The 20,973-nt window shown below is 37.9% G+C and overlaps 1 long non-coding RNA gene across 3 annotated transcripts in view; it reads right to left on the bottom strand.

The window, feature by feature from the left end:
• LOC120523141 overlaps nucleotides 1-20,973 on the bottom strand; it is a 57,631-nt gene that overhangs the window by 33,153 nt on the left and 3,505 nt on the right. For all 3 annotated transcript variants that reach the window (XR_005632562.1, XR_005632561.1, XR_005632560.1), the window contains one exon: nucleotides 20,437-20,663. This is a non-coding gene — a long non-coding RNA (uncharacterized LOC120523141). The remainder of the gene's footprint in view (nucleotides 1-20,436; nucleotides 20,664-20,973) is intronic.

Raw genomic sequence — 20,973 nt, 5'->3', positions numbered from 1 at the left:
GTTCAATTTACTATAGACTGGAAAAGTCGTATTTACTGTAGTGTGAAGTCATCCCATCTGGTGTAAAATGGTAGTACCTTGTGGGTTTGGAGTGAAGGAATCTTTATTTATTGTGGACTGGACACATGCCATCAGCTAGCATGGCTATTGTGAAGTGGAAAGTGTCTTGCTGTCAGGCAAGTTTAAGGGTTTTACTTAGTAATGCTTATGTTAGAAACATCAGGTTTGCCTTATCTGTTTCATTCAAGCAGACAAGAACAAAAAGCACATAGAGAAAACAGGCCAACATTTTCACAAAAAATCTGAAACATTCATATTATTATACAAATTACTTTGATAACCCCTCTACAGATTTGTCACGTTTTTCCATAGACCTATTTACCATACGTATTAGGAAAGTCCCCCTGCTTCCTCTTGATTTTCTTTTCTGAAGCAGCTTCTGTTACTCATTCAAGTGACTGCCTACCAAATTTACTGAAGGTAAGTGCTGCATGTAATAGAGGATTTCCAGTTTCTTCATCATCGCTGTTTGATAAACAATTATCAAGTTATCACCATCATCATCGATGGTTTTGGCTCTTTGAACTTTTTTTTTAAAATATTAACGTTTTAGGGCACTAAACAAGGCTATGGAGCTGAACGCGTTGACAGACTGGATCACTCTGTGATAGAAAGACAACATAAGGTCTCCACCTACTTTGAATAATCTGAGTTTACAGAGATGAATAAGCCCTGTTTGCATTTAGAATAGATCATTTTCTATTATAATCACAATTTAGATTATTATGGATATGTGGCAGGTGCTGGGATGTATCAGTTATGTATTAGTTCATAAAACTAAGGCTGCAGATTGAGAGCCCATCATGGATGAGCAATTTGACTCTAAACAAGTCATTTAATCCTCATGAGCTCCATATGTAGAAGTGTGTGAAACAGTTACAATATATATGGAAAAGGTTTGATAAGGAAATCACTATGGAAAAACTCCATTCAAAATTAAGCTGGGGTAGCATCTTGTCTGTTATAAAACAGGACAGTTCTGCTCTGGGCTGGAGTTTAGAACAAAGTGTAGTTTGTGAATGATGGGGTGGAAATGTCCTGCCAGGGATACTTTTTTCACTGTCATGTCACTTACTGAACCTGCAGCATCTTTATCACTTCTTCATGAAAAGTAGGGTACATGATTCATAAGTCTGGTGATATAGGCAAAGTCTTTATCTGCACTGTAAAACAATCATGCCTTCCGCTTCATGCAGAAATTGTCCTTTAAATGTCATTACTCCTCAATAACAAAGACAGAATTGCGTGCATTCACACATTAATAATAATAACAAAGAAAAGATAATCCACACAGAGCATGAATCACCCTTCAATTATAAAGGCATGTTTTGAGATCAGTGTTCCCCATTATGATTCCTAATATTTGGTTGCCCTCTTTACTTTCCCAAGTCTGTCGATTTTCTGAGTTATAGAGACATGGAGATCCTGAGCTTATTCCACCCAGCAGCACTGGGAGTAAAACACCAACCCGAGATGGCATATTCACACCTACCCATTCACTAGTTAAATTATCCTGCCCAACACTTGTAATAAATCTGAAAAATTATACAACTTCTTACATTCATAATCTTTATGTGAGCAATTTATATAAAAGCACGATTAACTGTTTCCTGCCTTGCACCCAATGCTGCCAGAAAAAAGTTCCAGCCCCTGAAGACCCAGAATTGGATTGTGAATGTTATGTGATGTTATGTTGTGTTAAAGCACAGTTTATTTTGTTAAACATTGCAGTTTTTAAATACCTGGCTGTATTACATTGGGTTTTTAATCTGATGATCAGAAGTCCAGGTTGTCAAAAATAATGCAGTAAAAAGTGACAGAATGCGAAGGCCATATTTCTAACAAGGTATTCACAAATTCAGGCAATTCATGGAACTTATGTACGAGTCCACTGTTTTTATTTTCTGTGTCATAGTCAAGCCAACAGCACCATCTGCTTACTTCAAGGAGCACTAACAAAGCAAGTATCATCACTGTATATAAAAATGAGGTGGAGAAACAGCTTCATGAAGATGTTTCTGACACAGACCGATCGTCTACAAGTATGCATGATTGTAAAGAGAAGGAGTGTCAGTAGAGTTTTTGACATATTTGGGCATATTCTAACTACAGAACACAGAACAGACCAGTCTATGTCTGAAGTTAGCTGTACAACAAACAGTGTACAGAAATGCCTGCTCTAAATGCAATATGTCAAATAATCAGGCACATTTCACAAAAAGTACAGAATTACCCAGCTTTCTTTATTAAATTCTGTGTCACATGGACCCAGACAATCCCATCATATAAGCATGGCGTTTTCTGCCAAATACTGTGTGATGTGTAAACAATATAAACATTAATATGCTAAGAAACCTGTTTTTAGCGAGCCGTTCGTATTGCTATGGCGCAAATTCTTGCAGTGTTAGCTTTCTCTGTTGTTCAAGGTTTTCTCAGTATTATTCAGTGTTTTTACATTTAGTTTACTATTACGCTGTGCATTCTATGGTATAATTAACTATATTTGTGCTTAAAAATCTTTAAAAGAAATCTATTTACATACAGTTCATACGGTCCGGAACAGATTAATTGTATTTACATACAATTCTATTGGGGAAATTACTTCAGTTCACGACCAAATCAGTTTACAACCAGAGTTTTGGAACGAATTACGGTTGTGAACCGAGGTTCCACTGTATATATATTGTCACACACACACAAATAGGGAGCAGCCAACAGGCCTGACGGAGCACAAAAGAACAAAAGGTGGGGGTTTGGAACGAAGAACTAATGCCTTTCTCCTTTCTTCAGCAGAAACACTCAAGAATATAGAATGCACTTTTTGGAGGTCCACCAGGGTAATGTCCGTTCTAGGCCTCTTGTACGACTCTACTTCCGGGTCCCTTTCAACCTTTGTCACTTCTATCCCAACTTGATGACTTCACTTCCAGTCTATTACCGATGATCTCATTTCCGGCTTCTGATTATGTCGTCATCTTTGTCCCTCACAATCAACGTCATTCCCATTTCCTCTGCTTACTTCACTTCCTGTCATACATCCATAAAAATCCTGCAGAACCTTGTTTGTTTGTCAAATGTCTACTTTGTACATTTTTGACTGTGATATCAGTCTCAATAGACTACTTTGATCGTCCGACCTCATATGGGGAATTCCACCAACCCTTAATCTGTGCTTTCTGTCTGTTTATTATGTTACAACATATATAACTTTTTTGAAGAAATTTAGTCTCCCATCAACATACTTTTTCCACTACATCCAAATTAGAAACTTTGCTAAACAAAATCTGCCCAACTTTCCTCACCTCCCACCTATTTCTATTCCAGAAGAGATATTGATCAGTCTTGGGGACTTAGAATTTCTATAATATATAAAAACTTTTAAAATCCCTTCCTTTTCAAGATCCCAGAGTACAGTGGGAAAAGTATCTCTTATTCAACATTTCAGAAGAGGAGTGGAAGGCAGCCACGCACAGAATTCACTGTAGCTCCATATGTGCAAATCGTTCAATTATTCAATTCAAAATATTTTATCGAGCACATCTATTTCATTTAAAAATTGTCCAAAATGTTTCCAGGGCAAGATCCGAGCGTTGCAATCGAGCTCCAGTTTCACTAGGCCATAAGTTTTTGGCGTGTACCAAATTAACATCTTTTTGAAGAAAAATTTTTAAATGCCTATCAGACAGCCTTGGTGTCACACTCCCTCCTAATCCATTTGGTGTACTCCCAGATTGTCTTACAATGGAGAAAGACAAACAAACTGTAATTGCCTTTACTTCACTACTAGCATGTAGACTTATTTTGCTCATCTGGAAGAAATCCTAACCCACCTCTGTTAAGTTAGTGTGTAACTGATGTTATATACTATTTGAAATTGGAAAAAAAACAAATTCTCACCTAGAGAATCTGTTGAAAACTTTTTTAAAACCCGTCAGGCCCTAATCAATAATATTTTATAATAAGCATTTATATTGGGGGAAAAGATTTCTTTCTCTCTTTACTACTCTTAATTGTTTTACTCTGGCTGTTGGCCTTCCTCTCTTTCTCATGGGTGCGGGTTGATTTGAATTTAGTTTTGTTACTTTCTGACTTGATTGTATGAAATATTATACTTTTTATTAAATTCAATAAAAGATCAGAAAAAAACTAACTTTTGTGAAGTATGAACTGGTTAAATCTGGATTGAGAAGGTAATGCTATGAAAATGATACACAGTTGGTCTGTGCTATTTTCATACATTTCATGCTCATCTTTATTGCTTAGTAACCATTCAAATGTGTTTATTTTGACAATAATCTGGAAATTAGATTTAGATTTAGATTTAGATTAGAAGGTTACCCTGAAACAAGTAGGAACTGAAATATTATAATAAAACTGGTCCTTTGTACCTGCAATCACTGAAGCTATCAAAAATGATGTGCTGCTACCATCTAGTGGAACTTCTATTTCAATGCAGCATTGTACTGTAAATGCCTTGGTTGAGAAATGCCAAACTTCTCTTTTTACACAAGCCTGTTTTTATAAAGATGATGCTGTTTAGGAAAAATTAAACCAGTAAAACTTTATGGTGTGATACAGTTTACCAAATTTATGTGGTTAACACATTTTCTAGAAAATATTCAGCGTCAAACTAAATTCTTAATTTAGCAGTTGCTCACTGCTGTAACCATTTAGTGTTCTGAATTTGAAATGTATACTTTACCGGGGGATTTCTTTTTCCCATGTAGAATTGGATTTCATTCTTTTTTTCTTGACAGATCAATGTCCCACCAAAAAATGAGCATCTTCACAGGTCTGTGTATTTGTTTTTTACTAATTCTAATTCACAATTATTTTGAGGAGGTGCATTCTATCACGGCAGCATTGGGTGCCTAGCAGGTACTAGCCCTTAAGAATGAAGTCAGAACCAACTTGTAGAACAATCACCAAAGCCTCTGAAATAAACAACTAAGAATTTTAAAACACCATTGGCCATGACCTTGATACAGTTGTTACACACAAAGAACCTTTGGTACCATAACATTAAAAAGGAAAATATACCATTACAATATGTCATTACAGTTTCTATGATAATAACAGCTGACAACATAAAAATCAAAGGTGGGCTTTCTTCTTAATTGGATTATCATACAGAAGACATTACCAAGTTAACCAGTATACACAAATCTGTATGCAGCACACTAACATAACACAATAGTCACACAGGGAACATTTCAAAATAATTATCATCACATAAAATGCACTACATTTGCAACCAAATATTTTAATTTACCCAGATATCCACTGATTTTCTTAACTTACTAATTTAAGGTCTTAGTTTCTGTGAAACAGTACCTGTCCATGAACACAAAATAAGCTTGTATAAAGTAGCAGTCCTTCACTGTGCCCTTTCTTACACTCAACCGTATTCTCTCAGATGGTGTCATGTCAAAATTGCCAGTTACCTTAACATGAGCACAGTGATGTTTAATTCAAAACAGAAAATCAAGGATCATAAGAGTGAAAAAGTACTATCATATATCATTATTTCTTTTTCCACATTTTGTTATGTTACAGCCTTATTCCAAAATGGATTAAATTATTTTTTTTCCTCAGAATTCTACACAGAACACCCCATAATGACAGTGTGAAAAAAGTTTACTTGAGGTTTTTGCAAATTTATTAAAAATAATTTTTTTCACAACCTTTGCTCAATACTTTGTCGATGCACCTTTGTTAGCAATTACAGCCTCAAGTCTTTTTGAATATGATGCCACAAGCTTGGCACACCTATCCTTGGCCAGTTTCACCCATTCCTCTTTGCAGCACCTCTCAAGCTCCATCAGGTTGGATGGGAAGCGTCGGTGAACAGCCATTTTAAGATCTCTCCAGAGATATTCAATCGGATTCAAGTCTGGGCTCTGGCTGGGCCACTCAAGGACATTCACAGAGTTGTCCTGAAGCCACTCCTTTGATATCTTGGCTGTGTGCTTAGGGTCGTTGTCCTGCTGAAAGATGAACCGTTGCCCCAGTCTGAGGTCAAGAGCACTCTGGAGTAGGTTTTCATCCAGGATGTCTCTGTACATTGCTGCAGTCATCTTTTCCTTTATCCTGACTAGTCTCCCAGTTCCTGCTGCTGAAAAACATCCCCATAGCATGATGCTGCCACCACTATACTTCACTGTAGTGATGGTATTGGCCTGGTGATAAGCGGTGCCTGGTTTCCTCCAAATGTGATGCCTGGCATTCACACCAAAGAGTTCAATCTTTGTCTCATCAGACCAGAGAATTTTGTCTGGTCTGGTCTTCAGGTGCCTTTTGGCAAACTCCAGGCGGGCTGCCATGTGCCTTTTACTAAGGAGTGGCTTCCGTCTGGCCACTCTACCATATAGGCCTGATTGGTGGATTTCTGCAGAGATGGTTGTCCTTCTGGAAGGTTCTCCTCTCTCCACAAAGGACCTCTGGAGCTCTGACAGAGCGACCATCGGGTTCTTGGTCACCTCCCTGACTAAGGCCCTTCTCCCCCGATTGCTCACTTTAGATGGCCGGCCAGCTCTAGGAAGAGTCCTGGTGGTTTCAAACTTCTTCCACATACGGATGATGAAGGCCACTGTGCTCATTTTGACATTCAAAGCAGCAGAAATTTGTCTGTAACCTTCCCCAGATTTGTGCCTAGAGACAATCCTGTCTCAGAGGTCTATAGACAATTCCTTTGACTTCATGCTTTGTTTGTGCTCTGACATGAACTGTCAACTGTGGGACCTTATATAGACAGGTGTGTGCCTTTCCAAATCATGTCCAATCAACTGAATTTACCACAGGTGGACTCCAATTAAGCTGCAGAAACATCTCAAGGATGATCAGGGGAAACAGGATGCACCTGAGCTCCATTTTGAGCTTCATGGCAAAGGCTGTGAATACTTATGTACAGTACATGTGCTTTCTCAGTTTTTTTATTTTTAATAAATTTGCAAAAACCTCAGGTAAACTTTTTTCATGTTGTCGTTATGGGGTGTTGTGTTCAGAATTCTGAGGAAAAAATGAATTTAATCCATTTTGGAATAAGGCTGTAACATAACAAAATGTGGGAAAAGTGATGCACTGTGAATACTTTCAGGATTCATTGTAGGTGCGTACAGAGACAAATGGATGTTTTGCAGAAGCAGCATTTGGATAACTTAACAAGGACAGAAAACTAATCAAAGCTGAATGAAAAGCAAAAAAATAAAATCCATTTGGAATTAAAGCAAACTCCCAACTAAGAAAACAAACCAGTGGCGTGAAGTCAATCATACAGCCAGAAGTGAAAGCCTGCGTGCGAATGTCTAGAAGCAAACCAGTTGAACTCCCCACCAAAAGTGACATTTCTGAATTTACCAAAAAATGACAGATATAGATGAACTAAATGTAAGTTCAATCCATTCTCTGCATGACAAGGGGACATTTATATGTTGAGTGTTCTGCAGCATGAACAGCTTTGGATTTCTGGCCAACAGTAAAGGTCGTTTCACCTGCTGAAAATGTACAGTTAACTTAGAGGTGCTGGGAAAAGTATGTGGTAATGGAAGACATGGCTCCTGATAGCGAATGGACAAACCGAAAATTTCTGATTTGGCTTCAGTCTGTCTATGCCCCACTTTCGTCTATGCATGGTCAAAATCAGCAACACCTAATCGGCCACATAGGTGAGTAATACAATTTAGTCACTTGGCGCCCAAGTCACCAATTCAGACCCAGAAGAAATGCTCGGCACTCAGTAGCACAAGGCTGAGAAAACAGAGTACTGTACTCATAATTGCCAACTCTGTAGTGTGTGATGTAGTTAAACTATGGTAAATTGCCTTTAAATAGTGAGTGTAACCAATATTGAGGCTGAATTGGACTTTCTGGCCGATGATGAAGTGTCAATCTAATCGCTACATGTCAGCAATTATAATATCATTTTGCATCAATTTGTGGTATTAGAAAGGAACTTTATATTCTTCATTTGGAACTTAATTGTGTTTTGTCCCTTTCCAAGATTACATAGAGGGGATTTGGTCAATGGCAGATTGTTTTCCCTTAAATGCTTATTAGAAACCTTTGTTAATAATTGGGATGATTTTTGGAAAGGCCTGCATTTTTCAGGAGAAATTTTCTTCAGTCTAACTGGAGAGGGTTTCATCCCGAAAAATGTCAATAAAATTGCTGGACTTACTGATCAGAGTACCATCCAGGCTGCAGTCTTGTGATTTTTAAATTGTAGGCTGTTGTTAATCCCACCTGTTATTCTGTAACTGCTACCCAGAATATTTATACTGGGGAATATTATATATTTTCTCCTGTAGCAAAATCTAGATCAGTTAATAACCACAGCATAAAGAGAATGATTACACCAAGACTTTAAAATCATATCCTCCACTTGGATTACATGTATTAGTAACTTATTTCAAACTAGCAGAAATACCCAGCATTGCACGGGAGAAAAATAAAGTGGTTTGTTTTGGTAATTGTTTGAGAAAAATATAATTTAAAAAAACTTCAACTTTAAAAATAAAAATAAATTAACAAACAATGAAGGCTCACTAATGTGCATGACTTGCAGTCTTGTATGTATGTTATCATCCATTTGTTGCTTGGAACCAGCCGACTTTATTTAATTTCAAAAGCAACAGGGGCGCGTTGGTGCTCAAAAATAAAGAATGCTGGCATTCATCTCCAGTTCGCCCTCTGGTGGTTGTTCCAAGTGTCAACTGGATGATAACATGCATACAAGACAGTAAGATCACCCCCCACCAGAAAGGAGCTATCCCTGGAAAGGGTACCAGTCCATTGCAGACTAAAAATACATACATACCCACACCCACACACAGGTCTAATTTGGTCATGACAGTGAACCTAACCTGTACACCTTGTCAGAATAAAGGACCAAAACCCACAGAAATGTTTGGGGTAGCCACCACATATATTGTAGGTTGGTCGCAGAATAAAGTAAAGAAACTGATTTTCAAAACTGAGTTCAAGATAGAACTGATGTATGTGGGACAAAATGGTGATTTTAAAGTCTGGCAGAGGAAATGAGGTCATCATGGCTGAAAGCGGAAGTGACATCATCAGTGCCTGAACCGGAAGTGAGGTCATTGGACCCGGACCCAGAAATGACTTTATTGGGGCCAAACGGAATTTTCCATAACTGGTCTGCTGGAGAAAAAGAGAAAGGGTTAGTGCACTCTGCCACCCCCTGGTCCAGCATGAAACTACTCTGACTGCCTCCCATGCACTTGTGTGTGAAAACCTTTTGGGACAATGGAGGAAAGCCAGAGTACTCACAGAACTTAGCAGTATAGTTTCACATTCCCAAAGTATTGCAAGCTCATCTTATGCTAACAGTAATTTAACATGTTGCCTAACAGTACCAGGGTCTGTACAAATGTTTTCCATGTATGACAAGTTCAGTCACAATCTCAGCCCTTTCTTTTTCCTTTTTCCATTCTAGCAGACAAGCCTCTGTTCTGTTTCAGCAGTGTTAAAATCTATTTTCTTTTTTCTCACTAGTCTAAAATGTTACTGGTTAGATCCTGCCATATTTTGAAAAAGTTCTGAACAGATCCTCTGAACGAGAATTAGATTTTTTTCCAATTTCAGATAGTATAGAAAAACCAGTTACCCACTGACTTAAAAGTGATGGGTTGGGATTTCTTCCAGTTGATCAGGGTAAGTATATGTAGTGAGGTAAAGGCAATTACGATTTGTTTGTCCTTCTCCAACTTAAGCCCACCTGGAAGCCCACCAAACACAGCTGTTAATGGATTAGGAGTGATTGTGACACCAAGGCTGTCTGATATTTTTACCACAGAGAAAGATTTTTCTGTCTGTGGTGCTGCAACTTCCTTATCTGGAAAAAATTGTTTTAAATAAAAGTACTCTAGATGGGAATGCAAGTGTGTAGCATACTTCATTTGAAGCTCTCAGCCATTTTTAAAGAAATAAAGAAATGATCAAGTTACTAACCAGAACCTTTTATGCGTCCCACTTGGCAATACCCCATCACTGTTCAGTCTTTTGCTCATAACTGGTGTTCATACCGTATTCACCTCCATCAAGTGAGGACTAATGTTAGTTTTGTTATTTATAAATTTGAACCAGGAACCTACCAATGAGTATGGAGAAAGATGATTTATTCATTAGACCACATTTGGTGGCTGAGAATGTGTTATTTTCTTTGCACATACTTGAAAATAACTTTTTGTTCAGCAGTTTTACTTCTGTTAGAAGTTTGTGGTTTGGCACTAAGCAAATAAATTTAATAATCTTGAATAAATGTTTTTTTCTTCTAAGATGATATGATCATTTTTATGCAAATGACAGATGGAGAGCTTTGTTGAGCAGCCTATTTTGGCTCTTCGGAAATTGAGATTTAATGCAATATTGTCTGATTTATTGTACCACTGGCGACAATCTATTTAATTGCATACTGGCATTTCATTTGTAGGCCCTTTGGAGGCACAGAATTCATTTAACTGGGCCTCGTGTGTAGAACATACTGACACCAATGTTTACAGCTAATGCTTTTATCCCTGCAGCAGGGCAGGGAGATTCAATAAAAAACAAGTGTTTAAGATGCTCAGCTATGTTTTTGTGCCTCAGGGACTGAAATGACGGCAGAGCTCATATCTTTTGTTGCATTGCGAGCAAGTTCATCTTCAGGCCATCCTTGACACTTCCAAGTAGCATATAACACATGTCTTAACTCAACTGTATATAATAAAACCACATTTTTAAAATTTTATGAGTTTGCAAGAGGCAATACTTAACTAATTGTCTCAAGGGCTGAGTAAATTCATAGTTTAAAAAGCTGTTCAAGTTCGAAGAAGAAATTCCCTAAACAGTTAGCACACACATTGATACAGCGCATTGCCACACCCACCACAAAACAAACCAACTCAGGATCCAGATTAGGACCCGAGTGCAGCTATGCAACGGGTGATACCTCAGCACCACACTAGTTCAGATGGAGTGGAACCAGTGTGAGGTTTTTTATGGTGGCCGGAGTGCCAATTCTGCCACCAACCCCCAGGTATTTCCCTGCAGGTTGGTGACTAGTGTAAACTGTGTATCTAAAAAAGAGCATCTGAACTACTAATGAAAGACCTCTACACATTTCCTAGACCAGTTTTGCCCATTATCTGGCACAAAGACAAGCTGGCCTGGCTTAAATTAGGTACTTCAGGAAAAATAGGTAGTTGGAACAAATAAAGTGGAGTACTTTTTCCAAAAAAACGTACACTTAATAGAATATCCTCACTTTGTGAACACTGACTGATTACTGAACATCTAAAGCAGATGGTGGCATCTGCATTTTGAGAACCATAGTGGTACCAGTCATGACATTTTGTGCAAGTTGTTTAAATCCTGATATATTGAATACATGGGTAATTGGGCACAGCTAGTGTTTCTTGTTTTTCACACCCCTTACTTTCTGCTCAGATTTTACTCTTGAATTTCAAAACTTTGAGGCATTCTGGAATTGTTCTTACTATTGACTTAGATGTAATGTTTTGTTGCTTAAAGGTAAGTCCCTGTAAGCTATAGTATGTATATGGATCTTTTAAGTTGCATGTACATGATGCTAAGGTTTCGCTTATACATATTCTCTTATATATGATTTTGTTTTACCAAAGCTCCAACAAAAATTGCTTTAATGATAGCTTCATTCACACAAAATCTTATGAGTAAGAGATTAGCCCTGCCTCATTTATCCTGTTTTCTTCTTTCGACTGCTCCTATTTAGGGGTTGGCACAGCAGATCATCCGTCTCCATCTATCCCTGTCTTTTGCATCATTTTCTGCCACACTGACTACCTTCATGTCCACCTTCACGACATTCATAAACCTCCTCTTTGGCTTTCCTGTTTCCTTCCTCACCATTCCTTTCCTGAAGTACCCCTCATCTCTCCTCTGCAAGTGCCCAAACTATCTCAATCTAGCCTCTTGTCAAACAACTGTTCTACATGTTTGATATTTATATTCACACTTTCCTTCATTTCATCAGAACTTGATCCCATATAAACTACTTATGCATGTAAAAAAAAATCATAATAATGATTTCCAATCAATAAAAGGTACCCTACTTTGTAAATAATTCATCGTCGCTTATTTTTTATACCTTAAGATTTCTAATATGTACTAATTAGGCATTGTACTCTCTTTTTATCAATTCCTTGGTTACTTTATAAACCAATAATGGCCTGAAGAAGATAATTCATTCCTCAAAATGCATCTGCACTTTTGGTACTGAATTATTTTGATAAGGACACTGCCATATTCCAGACTACAAATTGCGGATAAATAATTAAAAATTTTAAAAAGCCACATTTCCTGATGGGAAATATAGTTCTGTCTACTGAAGCTTCCATCAGTTTTTTGGTTTCAGCTTTAAAAGTCAGTCAGTCAGTCAGTCAGTCATCTTCCAACCTGCTATATCCTAACACAGGGTCATAGGGGGTCTGCTGGAGCCAATCCCAGCCAACACAGGGCACAAGGCAGGAACAAATCCTGGGCAGAGTCCCAGCCCACCACAGAGCTTTAAGAGTTCTGCTTTACAATTCAGTTTGGATAGAAATATCTCCTGAGTGTATGTGCATATAATGTATATATAAAACTGCACAAAAAATTTAGGGGAACACTTAAATCACACATCGGATCTCAATGAGCAAAATATTCAAGTGGAAAATCTTTACTGAGTAATACTGTGTGAGAACAAATGATGTAACAATGGTCAATGGAAACCAGAATCACCAACCCAGTGAGGGCTGGATTTGACATTACACCAAAAATCAAAGTCAAAAATTGAAATCACAGGCTGATCCAACTTGTGTGAATTTCATTACAGCAAGTGATAATGTGACTCAGTAGTGTGTATGGCCCCCATATGCCTGTTTCCACCCCCAACAATGTCTGGGCATGCTTTTGATGAGATGGCAGATGGTGTCCTGGGGGATCTCCACCCAGACATGGATCAGAGAATCTGTAGTCTGTGGTGCTCCTTTGCAGTGTCAGATGCACCAATACATAACATCCCAGAGGTTCTCAATTGGATTCAGGCTTAGGGAATGTACGGGCCAGTCATTGGCATCAATACCTTTATCATCCAGGAACTGCCTACACACTCTGGCCACATGAGGCCAGACATGCGCCCGTTGCATCAGTGTAAGATCTAACAATGGCTCTCAGGATTTCATCATGGTACTTAACAGCAGTTAGGGTACCATTGCCCAGCATGTGGAGGTCTGTGCAACCGTCCAAAGATATGTCTCTCCAGACCATCAGTGACCGACTGCCAAACCGGTTATGCTGGATGATGTGGCAGGCTGCATAACATTCACCATGGCATTTCCAGACTACTTCATGTCTGTCACATGTGCTCAGTGCACCAGTGGCAGAGCTGCCAATTGTGATATTCTCTGCTGAATGACAATTGAGCTGCATGGTGACAGGCTTAGAGAACAGGTCCCGCTAGGGGACATCGGACCCTCATGCCATCCTCATGAAGTCTGTTTCTGACAATTTGGTCAGAAACATGAACACCTGTAGCCAGCTGAAGGTCACTTTGTAGGGCTCTGGCAGTGCTCCTCCTGTTCCTCCTCATGCAACGTAGCAGATACCAGTCCTGCTGCTGGGCTAATGCCCTTCTACAGCCCTGTCCAGCTCTCCTCATGTAACAGCCTGTCTTCTAGTATCTCCTCTGTTCTCTTGAGACTGTGCTGGGGGACACAGCAAACCTTCTTGTGGTGGCATGTATGGATGTGCCAATCCTTTAAGAGCTGAACTACCTGTGCAACCTGAATCAGCTGCAGTTACCTCCTCCTGCTACCAGCAGTGACAATGACACTAGAAAAATGCTAAAAGAGAAGAATCAGTCAGAAAAGGATAAGGAGAGAGCAATTGTCTGTGGCCACCACCCACAAAACTATTCTTTTTTTGGGGGGTATCTTGCTTTTGCCTCTCCAGTACACGTATTGTCACTTTTATTTGCACCAAAGCAGGTGAAGCTGATTCACAATTGCTTACTATGCTTACTAACTGGACAGATTGATATCCTTGAAACTTGACTGACTTGGTGTTACAATGTGATGAATAAGTGTTCCTTTCTTTTTTTGAGCAGTATATATAAAACATTTTTTCACTTGTTTACTGCCTTCACAGTGGTTAGCATTGGTACTGTGCAGTTCAATTCATGCAGTGTGAGGCCTGTGTGTTTAGTCTGTGTTAAAGTGTCTTGTCCTTCATAATCATCTCATTATTCCAAACCTGCCCCACCTTTTGATGCTGGTTGGTCATTTAATTACTTTTAGTTTTGTCACATTAAAGCGTGGTCACAAATTGAAATGCAATATACTGTATATGGAGCTGCTGCTAAGCAAAATGCAAAATGTCCACTGTGCTTTTAGTTGTTACATGCAACCTATGAACATGAATTAAAATCCAATGCACTTTCGTATTGCATTTTACACTGCCATAAAAATTGTGTGCCATAATGAAAAGAAATGAGTTGATATGATTTTAACTATAACACAATAAAATAGTGTCAAAATAACATCCCTCTTGCATATGTATTGCATTTGACCATAGTTAACATGTCAGATCACATTTAATTTTTGCATGAATAGTCTTCCATACACATCACCCCTTTCAACTAGTCATATGATTTGTGACTTATGATATAATTACACTTCTCTGATAAAACATAGTGGAATATTCAGTAGTGTGTGCAGTCTTTGGATCAAAGGGTATTTGAGTTATTATTAGGACTTTAAACTTTACTTTGATGCACACTACACTTCTGGTTACTAAAGGACTAAAAGTTGATGTGAAGCAGATCGTTGGTATTGGTTTATCAGACCATTTTCTCTTACTATTTAATATAGAAATAATGATAGAAAAAATTCACGAGAAGCAATTGTTAAAAAATGCTTTTTTGATTCATCAGCAGCTTCAAAGTTTACAAACATTTTTAACAGCCAGTCCGTTTGTAGTGCTTACTACAACAGCGAGGATAATGTCAATAGTAAGGTGGAAAATTTTAATACTAAAGTGAGAGCTGCTGCTGACATAGTCACATCTGAAAAGACAGTTAAAAAATCCTCTAGCACTAGTGTACCATGGAAGACTCAATGACTGTGTGATCTAAAGAGAACGTGCCTGAGAACTAAGCGTAAATGGAGAAAAACTAAACTGATTATCCACTATGATATACTGAAGGTTAAAATAACAGAATACAACAACATAGTCCATCTTGAGAAGCGCTGTTTATTCTCTACAATTATAAGTAACAATGCTAGTAATCCCAGAGTCTTATTCGCTACAATTGATTGTCTGCTAAACCCAGGGATCTCAGTGGAATCCATCCATTATCGAACCCTCTATATCCTAACTACAGGGCCACAGGGGTCTGCCGGAGCCAATCCCAGCCAACACAGGGCGCAAGGCAGGAAACAAACCCCGAGCAGGGCGCCAGCCCGCCACAGGGCACACACACACACCCACACACCAAGCACACACTAGGGACAATTTAGGATCGCCAATCCACCTAACTTGCATGTCTTTGGGCTGTGGGAGGAAACTGGAGCACTCGGAGGATACCCACGCAGACATGGGGAGAACATGCAAATTCCACGCATGGAGGATCTCAGTGGAATGTTTCCAAAAAAATTCCAGTGAAACTAGTGAGGCTTTTGGTGTATTTTTAATCACAAAATGAATGATATTAGAAATAATATAGTACATCTCCCCAATACTAATCCTCTTAAAACCCGGTACTCCATTTTAAACAAATTAAATTCTTTCACCAGGATAGATTTACCTGATTTGTATAAAATAATTTCTCAACTGAGACCATCCACCTGTGTCCTTCACCCAATACCAACAATTTTTTTCAACAAGTATCAGGCGTGCTAATTGGTAGTATTCTTGACATAGTAAACTCATCATTAGATATGGGGGTCTTCCCAGACTGTCTTAAGACTGCTGTAGTTAAATCCCTGCTAAAGAAAAATAATCTTGACTCCTCTGCTTTTGAAAATTTTAGACCTATTTCTAACCTGCCTTTCTTAAGTAAAATCCTAGAGAATGTAGTTATTATGCAGCTAAATGACCACCTCAATAAACATGCTATTCTTGATAAGTTTCAGTCGGATTTTAGAACAAATCGCAGTACAGAGACTGCACTCGTTAAAGTAGTAAATGACTTGTGGGTAAATGCAGAGGCTGTTTATCTGTTCTCATCCTCTTACATTTGAGTGTGGCATTTGATATCATTGATCAAAATATTCTTAGAAACTGCCTTAGTCAATGGGTGGGCCTCTCTGGCAGTGTCTTAAATTGGTTTGAGTCCTACCTGGCAGGTAGAAAATTCTTTGTTAGTTGTGGTAATTATACTTCAAAGTCACATGATATTCTATATGGTGTTCCCAAGGCTCTATCCTGGGTCCGCTGCTCTTTTCGATTTACATGCTTCTGTTAGGTCAGATTATTTCGGGGCATAATGTGAGCTACCATAGCCGATGCTGATGACACACAACTGTATTTATCAATGGTGCCTGATGACCCCGACTCTCTTGATTCACTGACACAATGTCTTACTTGTATTTCTGAATGGAAGAGTAGCAAACTAAATAAGGGGAAAACAGAAATTTTAGTGATTAGCAAAAATGGATATAATGAGGATATTAGAAATAAACTTGATCCATTAGGATTAAAAGCCAAGGCGGAGGTAAAGAATTTAGGGGTAACTATTGACTCTGAACTGAATTTTAAATCACATATTAATCAGATCACTAGGACAGCATTTTTTCACTTAAGAAATATAACAAAAGTTAAACCTCTTATAACACTGCAAGACGTTGAGAAATTAGTTCACACTTTTGTTTTCAGTCAGCTAGATTACTGTAACGCACTCCCCTCAGGACTACCCAAAAAAGATATCAATTGATTGTAACTAGTGCAGAATGCAGCTGCTAGAATCTTAGCTAGGAAAAGAAAATTCAAACACATTTCTCCAGTTTTGATGTCACTTCATTGGTTACTTGTGTCATTTAGAATTGACTTTAAAATACTGCTTATGGTTTACAAAGCCTTAAATAATCTCGCTCCATCCTATATCTCGGAATTCCTCTCACCTTACACTTCAGATCTTCAAATGAGTGTCTGCTTTTAATTCCATGAGCTAAACTTAAAAGAAGTGGTGAGGCAGCCTTCTGCTGTTATGCACCTAAAATCTGGAATAATTACCAATAGAAATTTATCAGACTAATGCAGTGGAGCACTTAAAAACCTGCTAAAAACATATTATTTTAACATGGCTTTCTCATAACTTAATTTTAATTGAATCCTGATATTCTGTATATGCGTTTAATTATCATTACCATTCATGGTGGCTCCGAAATCTGCACTAACCCCTACTTTCTCTCCTGTTGTTTTTCCGGTTGTTTGTGGTGACGATTTGTGCCACCACCACCTGATCAAAGCACCGTGATGTCCCTACATTGATGGAATAAAGGCCAGAAGTCCAGATGACCATCATCAAGTTCTTCCATGTGAACCCTGAATACCACGAGGACTGATTGAGGTCATTTATGTTAGGTAGAATGCCTAAGAGAGGTCTGGGTGGTCTTGTGGCCTCCGCACTGCTGCAGATTTTATTTTTTTTCTCCAGCCATCTGGAGTTTTTTTTGTTTTTTTTTCTGTCCTCCCTGGCCATCTGACCTTACTTTTATTCTATGTTAATTAGTACTGCCTAATTTTATTTTTTATATATTTTGTCTTTTTTCTCTTTCTTCATCCTGTAAAGCATTTTGAGCTACATCATTTGTATGAAAATGTGCTATATAAATAAACAATGTTGATGGATTCATTTTGGTTTTAAAATTTAGTTTCTGCATAAAGCTCAATGAGACCTCTGCTTGACTACTGACTACTCTCTTTTGCAATTTTTTTCTGGTTATAACCTTTCAACTGTCATACAGACTGTTATGATCTTTAGAATTTCTATTATGTCTGTATTTGTTTTGACTTTTTTTCTCTGCATCACCTTTGTAAACGTCTTGTTCGCATTGTTATTTTGGTTGTTGGGCTCATGGGTACTGTCATTCTTGGTTAGCTTTGCCAAATGGACCTTTCTTCTTGTTACTTTAATTCTGTGGCATGTTTTTTTTTCAGCACCATGTATCTTTAAGACAAGTCAGCACTAACTCCTGGGCAGCTTAGTATTGTATACAAAATAAACTAATCACTTGCTCAACATTCTTTTCTACTTTGAATATTTTGGATTCCTCACATATTAACATTGTCCTTCATTTTGACTAGACACTCTGATCATTTTCTAATTTTTTTTGGAAAATGACTTAAGCTATGCTTTTGATTCTCTCTTTGTCTTTTCTACTCAATCAAAACGTTTTACTGTTCCTCTTCAAGATATCAGGAAGAATATCATCAATTCTTTCCTGAAATGAAATGATAACAGTGATTAATCTATTTTTCCTCCACATCCCAACAATGTGTAAGATAGTGTAATTGGTGACTGTAAATTATTCAGGTGTTAGTGTGTCCTGTCACCCCATCCCAATTTGATTTCTTCCCAACATCTGATGCAGCCAGGAAATACATATATAGGTAATACCCTGACTGCTGGCATCTGTCATATTTACAATCTGTCGGAAAATAATCTAGCACAAATTCAGGCATGTTCCCCAAGGTGCCAAAGAAGTAGGTATGCCAAAGTCAGTAGGTGGATTTGTCTGTGAATAGCAGCTTCTGGGTAAAGAAATGGCTCTTAGGGTCTGTCTATACATTAATAAAAGATGCTGTAATAATATCTCTGTTAAAGAAAGCATCTGCTCTCTGAATATTGTCTCTGAATATTGAACTAATCACTGCTGGATTTTGTCCATGCAAACTGTCATGGAAATTGAATTAAATCTTTATTACAGTACTTTATGTTCCACCATGTACAAATGTGGTAGCTGCAGCTGACGTCTTTAGAGAAAAAAACTTGCTCTAACAAAAATGACAGAAGTGTTTTACTGTAAAGGATAGATGACTTTATTAAGCAAACTAAAATAAAAAAAAACATCAACAGAAACTATAATGAAAACCATCCAGGTCTGAAAAGATCTGGAAAACTACTGTACCATAAGATTGGGTGCAAAATATTTTGACCTTTCTAACACACAAGGATCATGAGCTCTTCCCAACTGAGCTAAATGGATTTTTTTCAAGATTTCAAATTAATGATTTCAGTACATAAAATAAACAAGTAAGGGAAATGTAAAAATGCTAGAAATGTTACAGAGTTGGAGTGGAAAAATCTCTGTAGCAGGTCAAAATCAACATGACAGTTGAGACAGATAACATCTCAGAAGGGCTATAGTTTCAAAAAGCACTTTTCAGTGTATCTTTTCTTTGCTTTCTAACTGCTCTCTGGGCTGTGGCAACAATTGATCTTTATCTTGGTTCCCAAGATTTCTATGTCAAGAAGTCTAAAACACTAAATGCTACTTCCATTGCAATTTCTCATCACAAATGCAACCAAAAATATAGTATATAGTATAACCAAAAATGTACTTACTGTGCAAACAGAAACATAGAGGTGTTACTGTTTATTTCATACTATTTACTCTTCCTGTCTCCCCCCTACTATTTCTAGATATTTTTCTTCATCACTCAGTACTATTCAGCCTACCATATTAATTGAGAAATTGAACAGTATTATTATTAATTTATATATTACATTATGTATTCAAAACTTTCTTCTAAATAGTTTGCGGATACTAAACACCAAAAAAAAACTTTTGAAGAGTTAATTCACTCTAACACAGAGTCTCCTAAATGTTATCTTCTGTTAATGTTATAAATTCCTATCTACTTTAAGTTCTTTAATGACCTGAAACATAACAATAGTAATTGTTTCAATTATAATAAAGTAACCACTATGAGTGACATGGAGGACAGAAGGACATCCCAACTGGATGACGGCATGACCCCATACAAAGATAGGAGGTGCCAGGGGATGGACAAGCAGAAGCCAAGAAGCCAGCAGCTGTTGTATCCCCTATACATTAAGTGGCAGTGATCCACTGGAGGTGTCCCACCTTGGACACACAGACAGACAGACAGACAGACAGATAGATAGATAGATAGATAGATAGATAGATAGATAGATAGATAGATAGATAGATAGATAGATAGATAGATAGATACTTTATTAATCCCAAGGGGAAATTCAAATACTCCAGCAGGAGCATACTGATAAAAAGAATATTAATTAAAGAGCAAGAAAAGTGCAGTGCAAGTTAAAAATACAAGGTGGAGAATGCAAGGCAGGTATAACAGTCTATAATCTTGTATAGTATTAATGTTTACCTCCCAAGATGGAATTGAAGAGTCGCATAGTGTGGGGGATGCAGGAGTTCATGTGAACTGGAATCCAAAAATGCAACGCTGTCAGGGTCACTGGACACAGCAAGAGTGCACTATCAGGGAAGGACTGCCCTGGTTATCAAAAACCCAGAAGTACTCCTCAGAAGTCATGCCGGGTCACCAGATGCTATTCTAGGTCTAGTATCAAAGGAGCGACACTAAACTGGAGGCTGAAGAAGAAAGACTTTCATTGTTTTGTATGATTATTGGCTGTGCGTCATTATATAACATGTTTAGTGGATTAAAAATACATTATTTGAATCCATGATTATGTTTCATATTATTGGGTCTGGGGTTTGGAGCTCGGTGGCACCTCCTACTGGTTACAACACATATTCAGGAATAGGATAAATCCCTAAACACTAGATTCAAAAGCTCATTGGCTGTGAGCAGTGGAGATGTTAAGTAGATCTGACTTCATAAAGTACTAGAGGAATGTGAGAGGACTGAGGTTACTGTTTACAGCTGTAACTGTTTTCC

Source organism: Polypterus senegalus, chromosome 2 (genome assembly GCF_016835505.1).
Source record: "Polypterus senegalus isolate Bchr_013 chromosome 2, ASM1683550v1, whole genome shotgun sequence".
In the NCBI taxonomy this organism is placed as follows: Eukaryota; Metazoa; Chordata; class Cladistia; order Polypteriformes; family Polypteridae; genus Polypterus; species Polypterus senegalus.
Note: the sequence above shows the minus strand (reverse complement) of the source record. Positions and strands in the feature narration are given on the sequence as shown.